The 13,594-nt window shown below is 41.6% G+C and overlaps 1 protein-coding gene across 3 annotated transcripts in view; it reads left to right on the forward strand.

Moving 5' to 3' along the window:
- Positions 1 to 13,594, forward strand: part of PCCA (propionyl-CoA carboxylase subunit alpha) — a 231,211-nt gene that overhangs the window by 169,520 nt on the left and 48,097 nt on the right. The window lies entirely within an intron of this gene.

Below are 13,594 nucleotides of genomic sequence, written 5' to 3' on the forward strand. Positions count from 1 at the left end.
TTTAATGCTTGTGAAGTGATTAGAACCCAACTTGGCAATTCAGCAGCATATAAATTAAGAAATAATAGCAACACTAGGTTATTTAGTACCACTATGAGACCTGTGGGTATAGGGCAACAAACAACAACAACAACAACAACAACAACAACAACAACAACAACAACAACAACAACAACTTAAAAGCATTTCTGAACCAATTAATGTTTTAAAAATCTCTAAGCAGTGTACACTATGTACAGTATAAAAACAATATCCATTATAACGAAAATCCAACCTAAATTCAACCTTGTCATTCTGTGAGTAAAATAGATACTTACATTTAATGCTACACACACATGCACACTCATTGCGTGTTGGGCTTCTCTAACACAGCCCAACTGTTTATGCAGCTTGTTTGTTTTGAAACCAACATGCTCAAAACATATCTGCAGAGTTGCATATTACATGCAAATGTATGTAATGAAATCCTGAAGGATGCTTCTGTGGAAAAGCAACTTTGGAAAGAGGAAGTTCAGGGCCAGAGTTGAGGAGGATCAGCATTAGTGGGGTTTGAAGTTTAAGGAAAGAAAATATTAGATTACATTAAGAAACCTGTTAAAGAGGATGAAACTTGATATGAGGGAACTCTAAAATGCAGTTGTTTGTAATTACATTTATAAACATCGAGGATGGGTGAGTGAGAAGTCATTAGTATTTTAAACAGGATTATAATTATTTAGTATTAGGATGTCATTTTGAATCTTGAAACCAAATAAAATACTAATATCAAAGCTTTAGGCTTTACTCACCTGCTACTTTCCCCCTGCTGTCCTCCTCAAGGAAATCTTGAAGGTTGTTTGACGGGGAACATCTGGAATTATGCTGGAGGAAAATCAACTTTAGGGCAGATTCAGAGGGAAAGCAGCATGCAGGGGAAATATTAATCTCCCCTTTCCTTTTTCTCTGCACCCATGATTGATTGTTGCTAAACTAACCATACACTTGCAAGTGTTAAAATTATATGTGTAACACAACTTTGTTGTATTCACATTATAAAAAACATACAAGCATAGCTGCACATAGTAAAATGGCTTTGCATTATAATACTGTCAAAGTGCGGAAGCAAATATTCATATAGAGTCGAGAATACTTGGAAATGCTCTGTTCACAGCACAAATTTGCAAGTTGTTCAGAATTGTGTGTGCATTGATCATGAAATATTTATCTTGTTAAAGATTACATAAAACACATACACAATAGTCAGGTCCTCTTCTGGACTGCTGGGCCCTGGTAATTTGTACTAGCTTCCCCCCACCCTGTTGGCCCTGCAGCTAATCATTAGTAGCCATCAGATGATTGCTCATCTATTCACACATTCATATATAGTTCTGCCCAAAGACAGATTGGTTGGGAAGGAATTAAAAACATATTGTATGGTTTTAAAACTGTTGCGTTCTGCTATACTTAGGCATGTGGTATAATTTGAACCTCTCCAGACAGTGGAGGGAGAAATGAATACCCCCACCTCTTTTAAACAGGATTGTCACCACTGCAGTATGACTTGTAGAAGAATATTCTTTTATATGGTTCTGAAGCTTAACCAGGGAGCTTAATGAAACAAAATAAAAATGAAATAGATAAACCTAATTTAAATCTCACAAAGTACATTTTAAATTAAGTTTTTATTGATAATAAATATACTTCATTTCTCATTATTCTTTTAAGCTTCAGTGATATCAGTAAAATAAACATGTTTTTACAAAGCTTTAGCATGGAGAATGCTATTAATATGACCCTTGGCACACCACCACAATTAGATTTCAAAGCAAGCATTTAAGATGTAACAGCGATTAATGACAACCATCGAAAACAATTTTGAACTCCATCAGTTTAACTCAGGAGGGTAAACTTAATATGATAATTTATCTAGTTGAATTGTATCAGCTTAGCAGGAAAGTATGCAAATGTGTGACCCTTACCTAGCATCTAAATGGCTGCTGTGCTGGTAAATTTATCAGTTCCATTAATGAACTTTGGGGAACTTTGGAATTTTCAGCATTTGTACCCTCGGAGGCTGAAAACCAAACCTGATCTCATACTGGGACCATTCTGGTCTGCATATTTCCATAATTTGCTGCTGCTACTAATATGACAGCAAGACGCAAATAACTGTTTCTAATAATATCAGATGGAGTTGTAGAGGACAGCATTTTAATGTAGTAAAAGACCTCCCTGTGGGGTTGTTATTGCCACTATAGAACAGCAGTTACACAGTTGCCACAATAGTCTCTTAATTGATTCGTTTAATTAGCAAGAGATGAAGCTTGTGCTGCATCGTCATCTGAGATCATGGGGGATGATACACAAAGACCGTTTTTGACACACGTTTTCTGTACACTTACCATGTATAGTGAATGAAAAGTTTCTAGCCCAATAGAGCAGTTGCTTTAAGATATGCATAAGACTGTACAGAGTGTTCACCCTGGATAAATTGTCATTAAGGCTATTAGACATCTTCAAAATCCTTGATAGAAATTCCAAATGGATCTGGTATTTATCTTAAATATGCAAATCTAAGATTTGTAGGGTTTGTGGATTATTTTGAAGCATCAGTGCATTTAGCAGTTCTCTTGATCTGGTCTTGGACAAATAAGGTCAGATTAATAAAACTGGCCATCTGCCTTGTGACTCTGTTCTAGTTGCATTGCTTCCTTCTCCCCCCCCTCCTTTCCTCCCTCTGGATATGAAATGTGTTTGACCACACTGTCCAGTGTGTGGCATGGGCCTAGTCAGAGATTGCTTTTGTACTTGGGTTTCCCTAGGGGCTCCTTATGAATTTAGTAATATATGATGTTTGCAACTGTAAAAGGAAGTAGAATTTGGCATGTAGAAAATATACGCAACTTTCATATTACTCCTCTTTTATTGTTTAAGATTGAAGCCCTTATTTTTAGGATAGACCAATGTTGCTGAATGCACACTACCTTCAAATTATACCTGGTTCTGTTTTTATTTTTAAATTTTTGAGAACTGCTAATAATTATTCCTATTGCATCTGAAATGCCATTTTATTTTGGGAGACATTTTATTTCTATTTTTTTCCGGAAATGCTTTTACACATATGGTCTGAGCGTAGAATATTTTTTATTCCCGGAAACTTAGCATTTGTAAAAAATGTGATCTCTGTGGTTTGTTTTACCTGAACTGTGATGATGATAGGCAGGAGGATAGGTCAGACCCATCTCTTTGCTGAATACCGGTCAGTAAAATTAGTAAAATTGGGTGTAATAATTCATTCTGGAAGTAACGGAAAGGTAATTTCAGTAGTATTTTGACTATTTTTCCGATCTATGCAATGCATACATATTCCCCCCCCCCCTGTTTGTGTTTGACATGGCCCTAAGACCATTAGCTGAATGCCAATTAAGTTTACCAGTTCAGTAGTATGGTGAAGGAAATTTCAAGAAACAGACCATAGATAAGGTTGAAGGGAAGGAATGGTCACATTTGCCCACTAAGTAAATGAAGCAGCAGACCAAGGGTGGGGAATATTACAGAGCAGCAGGTACTGAATTTTCTTTGCCATAGAAATGAAAGGGTAACTTTCATTAGCATTTAGCAAAGGCCGATTTACGAGGTTTTAATAGAGAGCCAAGAGGCAGTGAAAATATGTTAAATAAATTAAAAATAAGATTATTCAAGTATTCAGCTTGGTCAAGTTTATCCTTGCCATTTATATTTATTGAGTACAGTATCATGCAGCGCTATCCAGTGGGTTCCCACCCCCCAAAGGAAGCAACAAAGCAGAGCTTTTGTGGTAGGTCTTGATTAGCATAGGAAATATCATGCACGTGTGGTCCATCTCCTGAATATCAGTCCAAAGCTCAGTAAACATTAGCATAGCAAATTGTAATGTGAGTAGCACATTCATACAGGTTCCTTCCTGTGTCTCTTGCTTATCTGAGGGGGGAGGCTAAGAAGCGGTAATGGGGATGTAACAAAGAAATTCAGTAATAACAATGGTGGAATACAAATAGTGCTTTAGTGCCCTAGAACTTGTGTGTATAAGGACATTGTGCAGGAGCAAATTTCAGCAAGATTCTTAACCCCTTCTAGAGATTGTTTCTCTGTGATAACGTACGGTAAGTCCCTTTGTGATACACACGAGGAGACAAAAATTGCTAGTAATTCTTTAAACACCTCTGTTCAAAATGTGTGATCTCTTGTGTTTTTTAAGCACATAATACATTTGGAGACAATGCAAGACAAAATATAAAGTGAATTTTGGTGTAAGTATTTCTAGGGTCATCTTGAATAGCATTAAACAGAGGCATGGGAATATTGGATGATTCTTTTTCTAAGCACTTCAAACTGTCAATCCTGAATTTAAGGAGGGAATGGAATTACTGGTTCTTCTCTGAGAAGGGATGGAATAAAACTGCACACACTGTTCAGAATGAAGAGTTGTGACAGGCTGATACTTCTTAACCTGTCAAAATCCAGCTGGAAGGGGGTGGAAGCTGTAGAGAAGGTTAAGCACAGATTAGCATCAGACATGAGTGGATTCTGTTGTGTATGTATTTTATCGGCTTTTCCTAAAGAAATAAGGAACTGTAGAGCCAAGGCACTGATTAAATAGGATCCATATCCCAAATGTCAAGCATGTTTTCCCAAGCACCAATTTGGAATCTTGGCCTCCTTGACCCTCAGGGTTGGGTGATCTTCCAGTTGGATGATAGTATAATTTCAGAAAATAAATGAAGAGATGCCTGCTAGGCTCCCAGCCTCTCCCGCATATATAGCCCATCAGTTGTGCACCATGACCAACCAGATGCACCATAAACTTTCTGCCTTTGCAATCATGTGATGGCCATGTAAGTCCTGGGGACTGTCCAGTTGATGGACCTGCAGCAATATAAACAGTAATTTAAATGCTCCAGCAGCATATAAGTGCAGAAAAGAAAGGTTGGCATCATGCATTGATTGCCGAATGATAGCATAGTTGGGCAGTAATTCTGGCAAGTAACCAGGATCCTCTTCTTGTACAAGGTAATAAAAGACCTGGCAGGTTTTCCACAGTGCAGGATTACTAGTGGATTCAGCCCAAAATTGAGTATGGTAGATTAAGCATTTGAGGCATGGAACTCAAATATCCAATGGCAAAGTGTCTTCACAATTAGAGAGTCAAAACACGACCTTAAATGGTACTTGGTAGATTTCAAGCCAGGCTCTATGAGCAGTTGTTTCGTGGTAAAATCCCAATACAAGGATGTATCTGACAGCCTCACTCTGGAGATGGTAGTCTGGATGTACTATGAAAAAGCACTTCTGCAGCAAAGGAAACTTCTGAGCTTCCCCTAGTTTTCCTTGAATGAATATGCTTCATTATTAGCCAGGGACAGTAGTCTCTGTTTCCTAAGACCTTTCTCTGGTAAACCACTGTCTTCATATTTTGTCTTTCCTTTTCCTCCTTTCGGAGAGATTTGTGAAACACCCCCCCCCCCAATTTTTTTATTAGTCTCTCTGCACACAGGTTCTCTGTGTGACTATTAAATATACCTAGTGTTGTAAAAAGAACATCATTACTGTCACTTTACTAAGTCGTTAGCTTACAAAAAGTCTACATAAAGTCAAAGAGAAAAACAACTACCAGACTTTTAGAGGGCATCTGAAGGCAGCCCTGTTTAGGGAAGCTTTTAATGTTTAATAAATTATTGTATTTTAATATTTCTGTTGGAAGCCACCCAGAGAGGCTGGGGAGGCCCGGCCAGATGGGCGGGGTATAAATAATAATTTATTTATTTATTTATTATTATTCTTTAATATTTTCATTAGCCTAACAACACAATCTTATACATGCTTACTCAGAAGTAGGTTCCACTGTGTTCAATGTAGTAGTATAACAGAGAGAAGTCTACAATTGCCCTTCCTGTCGCCTTACTCCAAAAGTTTCATTCTAATTTTATTTTTCTCTGGATAGGCTTGTGTGTTGACTATTCAAAGTTTACCAACATCCATATGCATTTTCTGATATTGAGCATTATTAAAAACCACAATAGCCCTAAACAGAAATTCAAACAGCTTACTAAGAAAAATTCATTTGAAATTAAATCAGTGTAAAGTAATGCACATGTGCACTGGTACTATTTATTCCCCCTCCCCCTCCCTAAGAATTGCTGGTATATTTGTTCATGCACTTACACTGCAGTGCTTGCAAAAATAATTGAGCATGCAAGATTGTAAATCTGCTATGTCATCATTTACAACACGGTTCATTCACATTAAAACTTATGATTTTGCAGGGGCAACAAACTGTTTTCGGCAACTTTTCTGGTACAAGATGTTTCTTTGTAGTTATGGGCAGTAGTTGCCCATCGTCATCTCTTTGGATCTAGTTCAGTATCTCCAAATGATCTCCACCTCCACAAATGGTAATTTGCTGACTTGACTTCTGGAGGTAGACATGGAAGGTCAAGCTCCTTTTTTTGCAGCAGAGTGTTTTTTCATACGTTTCATATCTCGTACTATCAAGGTCTAGATTTTTTTCATTCCCTTCATTTATAGATGGTAGTATTTTACACCCAACCTCTGTCAGTTGCTTCTCAGTGAAGTGTAATTTTTGCCGAAACTATGACGCCAAGTCACCTATTTTTGATTCTCAGAAGGAGATGGCATATCAACATTTTAATCTTTCAAAAAATGGCGCTAGTTTTATTGCAATCACTTAAAACATGAGCAAAGGGGAGAATTTTGCAACCGAGCATGTTTTTGTATGTTCCTTCTTCCTTTTGTCCATGGAATAAGGTAGAGGAGTCCTACCTTATCAACAACACACATTGTTCCCTCAGGTGCAGTGCATGTACTTGTAGTCTGAGTACAATCGGAGTTTTCCCTATGCTTCTGTGCTGTGCTTCTGAATGAAGCAAGACTGGATGGCAACATCCACAACCCATACTATAAGTATTCTTTCAATCCCCACAACTGTCTGTCTTTTGAGAAAACCAAGTGCATTCTCTATGAGAGCAAGTGCGTGCCCACTGGTGAGGTTCATTTGCAATGATAGCACCCTTCTTCGACATATGCATTGCAATAGGTTGCTGCAATTTCCTCATTGTCACACTGTTGGAGGAAAAAAGTGTGCTAGTTGTCGTATAGTGTCTTCCCTATCACCTCTGCTTTTTCAACTTTTATCCTCTCTCCTCACTATTCATTATCCTGCCAGAAATATTTACCCACCCTTTCTGGCTGGGGTCCAGGAGCAGGTAGGAAGACGACAGTCAGCGATGCTTATTGTGAGGCTCTGTGGGTGTGTATGAGTGTACCTGTTGTCGGCTGTGAAGTGTAGGAGGGAGGTGTATGTTCCTTTTGGAGCTAAGAAAGCTAATGCAGTCCTTCACCAGCTCGTCAAAAGAAGCATGGAACTGTGTATATGTGTCTTGCCTGCCAGGTTAGAATGCCTCAGTAGATTCAGTGGCAAAAGCTGCTGTTTTCACCAATGTGGTTGAACAGGATCGAAGTGCCAAGTTTATTTTAAGATTAATATTTCCAACCCATTACCTAGATTCTAGTTCACTACAGCAAGTGCTGAGTAACACAAGAACAGCATGCGTGTCATAAGTCTTGAAGAAAACATAATGAGAGAATTCAAAGGAACCAAGTGCTTAGTATTGGCAACTTGAGATTTCCACAGGAACATGGCTAGATAATATTGATCCACATCTACAGTAAATGCCTTTTACTCTTAAGGAACACTAATAAGAAACTGATTACAAAAGACCTTGACTTGTATTCAACATAGCACTAAGGCTAAGGTTCCATCAGCATAAGGATTTTTGTTGCAGGCTGGAACCACCTCCTCTCTTCTCCACAACCCCTAAATCTGTTCTGGGAGTTTCCTCAACCATCCAGAGTGAATATGGGAACTGTGAGGAGCACGTGTGGAGGGTGTGGAGGGAATTCCCATTGTGCCAAAGGGAATCCTTGGGTTGGCTTCCACTAACAGAATGGGGTGTTGTTGTTTAGTCATGTCTGACTCTTCGTGACCCCATGGACCAAATCACGCCAGGCACTCCTGTCTTCCACTGCATCCCACAGTTTGGTCAGACTCATGTTGGTAGCTTCGGGAACACTGTCCAACCATCTCATCCTCTGTCGTCCCCTTCTCCTAGTGCCCTCAATCTTTCCCAACATCAGGGTCTTTTCCAGGGAGTCTTCTCTTCTCATGAGGTGGCCAAAGTATTGGAGCCTCAGCTTCAGGATCTGTCCTTCCAGTGAGCACTCAGGGCTTACTTCCTTCAGAATGGATAGGTTTGATCTTCTCGCAGTCCATGGGACTCTCAAGAGTCTCCTCCAGCACCATCTAGCATCCAGCACCATCCAGCAGGATGGGGTAGTTGAATGCATCTCCTAAAGTTTAATGTTCCCCCTTTGTTATGCAACTTTGTTATAGACTATAGTTTAAGTGATCTGCATTTGCTTCAAGACTCTTTTATTACTGAGATACTACTGTAAAACAATGCATGGATTGTTTTTGGCTTACTGCAGTTTTCTAATAATTGAATCTTTGAAAATTAGAGGATCAGGTGCAATTGAAAGCAGCAGAAGAGTGAAGGTCAGGTGGGAAAATGGGGTGTAGCCAGCACACATGGCCCCCCTCCATAGTATTTGTCCTCATGTGTTCAGCTGAGTTGTAATTGTTAACCTCTGTGTTCATCAGCCAAATTCCTCAGTAAAGGGAAGGATCACAATCAAGTTCCTTTCTATGCATGTAGGCGATGTGAGGAAGTTAGAGGGAAACTGTAGGTTGTAGTGCTGGCCTGAACAGTTGAGACCCACAGAATGGAAAGCTAAGCACCCACTGTGTAATGTGCAGATTGCCCAGTGCTGGACACCTTCAGAGTTATTGTAGGCTCATAGGCATGGCAAAACTAGTAGGGTTGGTGGCAGCCGTGCATGGCCGATGGATAGTTTAACTCAGTGTATCAGAAATTGTACAGGCGCTTTTAAAGGAGGGTCTTCTATAATAAAAGCTACACAGATTCTCACTGCAGATTTGAACTATGTAATGGTGTGCCATTTCCTACAATTTGGTTTGATGGACTTTACACTGGACCACTGAGCTGCTGTTTAGCTTGGCAGATCTCATAGTCTTGTTAGCTGAGCAAACAGGTAGTGGGAAAGCCAATGTATTGTGTGTTTTGAGTTGGCGTGAAACCAGGAAAACATAGAAAAGCTGTATGGCATGGTTCCTGGACTAATTTTCTGATGTCACACAATTAGTGTTGCAGTTTCAGAGCTTTTCTATAGCCAATTACCTAGGAGGGTAGAATGTATTGTACACTGCGCAAGAACGACACCTTTCAACTCCAACAAAACTGCAGGAGTTGCTCAGCAGTGTTAAATACCTGATTTTACACTTGTATGGAAATTGAACCAGTATGTTAATTTCTGTAGCTTTAAATACAGTAGAATGGACTCATTAGTAAGCTGAGGGCATTTCCTCCTTTCATCAATTGCTCTTACTGCTCCCTGATTTTTTTAAGGGCTCGGGAGCAAAATATTTGTGAATCTGTGCATGCACACTCTGTTCCCATTTATGAAGTATTAAACCTGGAAGGGTTAGCTCAGAACTGTTTTAGTTTGGTGAGGTGTGGAGATTTTCTCTTGTGATGTGTATAAAATTCTGAATTTCAAGCCACTTTTGGTTTAGAAGTGGTCCTCTTACCTCCCCCTCCCCCCAACCCTAACTTCTTATTTTATAGTGAGTTAAAGGCTCCATAGCAGCTTAGGACTGACACAGATGGTAAACATTTTTACTGCAGAACACCAGCGGTGAGCAGCATATCACAGAGTTAGAGCTCTCAGCACTGTGCTTGCTCAGCTGTGCATAATCACGCTTGTTCCCTTCTCTCGGGTTTCTAGCCAACTCAGAGAAACTCAGCTAAGCGATTCAATCCAATCCTACCGACATCACAAAGCTGTCGTTTAGTTCCCATAGATGCTGGAGCTAGAAGCTCTGTTGCTAGAGTTACAGAGAATATAGATGGTTTTTACAGCATTGTGTGACTGCTTGAAAAATACTTCCTCGCCCTCTCTGTAGCCCACTCAGAAAGTCAAAGGCCTTCACGGATTTGTAGAGTTGGAAAGCAACCACAGGGGTTATCCAACCCCTGCAATGTAGGAATCTTTCACCCAGCATGGGACTCGAACCCACGACCCTGAGATTAAGAGTCTCATGCATGACCCATGCATGCAGCTACCCTTGGCTCCTTTGAGAGGAAGAGCAGGATATAAATTTAATTAATTAGTAAGTGCAGCATTAATATCTGGAACTTCTGGCATGTGAATGAATAATAGAAGTGTCAGATACCCATTTGTCAGTGGCTGAACTAGAGAAAGCCAATTAATTTGGAGAATGATGAAGCCACATCTTTTGGGGCTGAAATTAAGTACCCTTAATGCCTGCGTCCTGGGCCTATGATTTCCCCATGTTCTTAATAGATTAGTTTTCCGTGGAGCAAGTAGTGAAGGTTTTGAACACCTTTTAAGTCTTTCCAGAAATTTCCTGTTGCCATCATACGGTCACCAGGTTGGGCAGGCATCCCCAAACTGCAGCCCTCCAGATGTTTTGGCCTACAATTCCCATGATCCCTAGCTAACAGGACCAGTGGTCAGGGAAGATGGGAATTGCAGTCCAAAACATCTGGAGGGCCGAAGTTTGGGGATGCCTGAGGTTGGGTTTTATGGTGGATGAGGGCAGTAGAAGACTTTTGGGACACAGGTGTCTCCCTACTCAGTTTTGCTTCTGCCTCCCATGAAGCAGTCACACAAGCACCCACTTTTCTTTGTTTCGGGCTTGTTAAAATTTCCTTGATACTCTTTTGTTTACCCTCTCTTACTTCCTACTTTAGCGGTTGCCTTCCTCTAACCCTCTCCCACCCTTCACAGATCCTTCTGACTTTTCTTTTCTCCTTCCTTAACTCAGTCTTTAAAAAAACCTTCAAACATTTCAAACATACAAACTTTTAAAAGACTTCCCTCTTTCCTTCTCCTTTCCCTCTCCCTATTGACACTTCAGGAAGGAGGTGCTTGAACTGACGCAGCCCGCCTATGGTCATATGGACTGTGTCTGAGTGCTTCTGTGACTCATTGAGCCCCTGGCTTGTGGCCTTCGATAAGGCCTGTCCTCCCATGTGCCCCTTGGTAGCTTGCAAGGCCCTGTGGAAGAAGCAGGCCACTCCACATACCATGGTGGCACAGCAGAAGGCACATGAGGTGGGAGCAGGAGACCAGGCAAGCACTTCTCTTTGGTAAACTTTCCACTCCCCCCCCCACCTCCTGCATAGCAAGCCTGGCCCAGGGACCCAAGTGCACCCCTCCTCACAACAGATCAGATTTGGGGGTGGGGTGAGGATCCTGCCTCTCAGGTCCCTGAAGCCTTCATTCTTCAGTATCTTCTGAAGAGGATAAATTTATGGGGGCTCCCCTCCCACTTTGTCTCGTCCACCAGTGCTTCATATCCTTGCGGTGATGCCTGCCTTGGGGGGCTTCCAGTAACAGAGGACATCCTGAGACAGGAGGCCCTCCTGGGCTCCATTTCCTTAGAAGCAGCCTGATTCCCAACAGGATGGAATACAACAGGTGCAGTCTGCCCCTGCTACATAGGGGCATAGGCCTACTTCACATAGCCAAAAGAAGCTATGACCTCTTAATCCTTTCATATTGGCTACCATTGACCCTGGGGACCTGGGCAGCTCTCTAGCCTTACCTTCACCAGGGACTGACCCCTTTTCCATTCCTGAACTGGATGTAGGGGAATGGGGTCATGGATCTATGGCAGAGCAGCAACCACCCCATCAACTCCTCCTGGATGCCCACTTGCTCTGTGCCATTACTACCTTGCTCTGTAGCCTCCCTAGAGGTGAATACTGCCCCATCAGAAACCGCTCCAGCACCATCCCAGGGGGCAGCAGTGCTCCCAGACCTGCAGACCTGCAGCAAATTCATACCAACTCCAGGCTGAATGAATCAACCCTACAGGATATAAGAAACTGCTAGCTCTGGTTAATAAATACTATACCCTGGGTGCGGCATTTTTGAATCTCTTAAAGGACACCCGTTTCTATACCAGTTTTGAGATCTCTCCTGTCTAAGGATGGGGACGGCCAGCTTAACAACACCATAGAAAGGCACCAGGATTTCACTGTGCAATGAGTGTTGTTGTTGTTGTTTAGTCGTTTAGTCGTGTCCGACTCTTCGTGACCCCATGGACCATAGCACGCCAGGCACTCCTGTCTTGCACTGCCTCCCGCAGTTTGGTCAAACTCATGCTCGTAGTTTTGAGAACACTGTCCAACCATCTCGTCCTCTGTCGTCCCCTTCTTCTAGTGCCCTCAATCTTTCCCAACATCATGGTCTTTTCCAGGGAGTCTTCTCATGAGGTGACCAAAGTATTGGAACCTCAGCTTCAGGATCTGTCCTTCCAGTGAGCACTCAGGGCTGATTTCCTTCAGAATGGATAGGTTTGATCCTCTTGCAGTCCATAATTCAAAAGCATCAATTCTTTGGTGATCACCCTTCTTGATGGTCCAGCTCTCACTTCCATACATCACTACTGGGAAAACCATAGCTTTTAACTATACAGACCTTTGTCGGCAAGGTGATGTCTCTGCTTTTTAAGATGTTGTCTAGGTTTGTCATTGCTTTTCTCCCAAGAATCAGGCGTCTTTTAATTTCGTGACTGCTGTAACCATCTGCAGTGATCAAGGAGCCCAAGAAAGTAAAATATCTCACTGCCTCCATTTCTTCCCCTTCTATTTGCCAGGAGGTGATGGGACCAGTGGCCACGATCTTGGTTTTTTTGATGTTGAGCTTCAGACCATATTTTGCGCTTTCCTCTTTCACCCTCATTAAAAGGTTCTTTAATTCCTCCTCACTTTCTGCCATCAAGGTTGTGTCATCTGCATATCTGAGGTTGTTGATATTTCTTCCGGCAATCTTAATTCCGGCAATGAGTACATGAGGCATTTGCCCTTGCCATCTGTGCAGCATGAACAGCTTCTGTCTTTACCAGGAAATCAAGAGGTCCTGGTCACACACTGTGAAAAGAAGCATTGCTGCAGATGATATTTCCCCTACCAACAGAACCAGTCATTTCAGAACTGTGGCCCTCAAGGCAGGTACCACAACTACCACCCAAACAAATATGGAACAAATCTCATTATCTCCCCCCCCCCAACAGGGGATGGCGACAGACCTCTGGATCCTCAAAGCAATATTAGAGGGATGTCAGCTGTTGGCCACCTGAGCATCACCTAACACCTATAATATGCCTTCTCATATTTTGTTGCAGCATTGGGCTGGAGGGTCATTCAATAGGTTCTCCTGTGTTACCTCTGACAGTTGCAGTTGGGATGTCCCAACTCAATGACCCTATGCACCTGAAGAGTGGATTTCTCTTGCCATCATAGGGTCATTGGGACCTCACTCTAATTTGGACTGCAATGCTGCAGTAGGTTGTATTGTTGGTTTTTCCCTTACATATTGTGTTGAGACTCTGTGGACTGTTTGAGCTTGGCAAGTCCACAAAACTGAGTTGGGGAGATGGCTGTGTCCC

Source organism: Zootoca vivipara, chromosome 4 (genome assembly GCF_965207765.1).
Source record: "Zootoca vivipara chromosome 4, rZooViv2.hap1.1, whole genome shotgun sequence".
NCBI classification, from domain to species: Eukaryota; Metazoa; Chordata; class Lepidosauria; order Squamata; family Lacertidae; genus Zootoca; species Zootoca vivipara.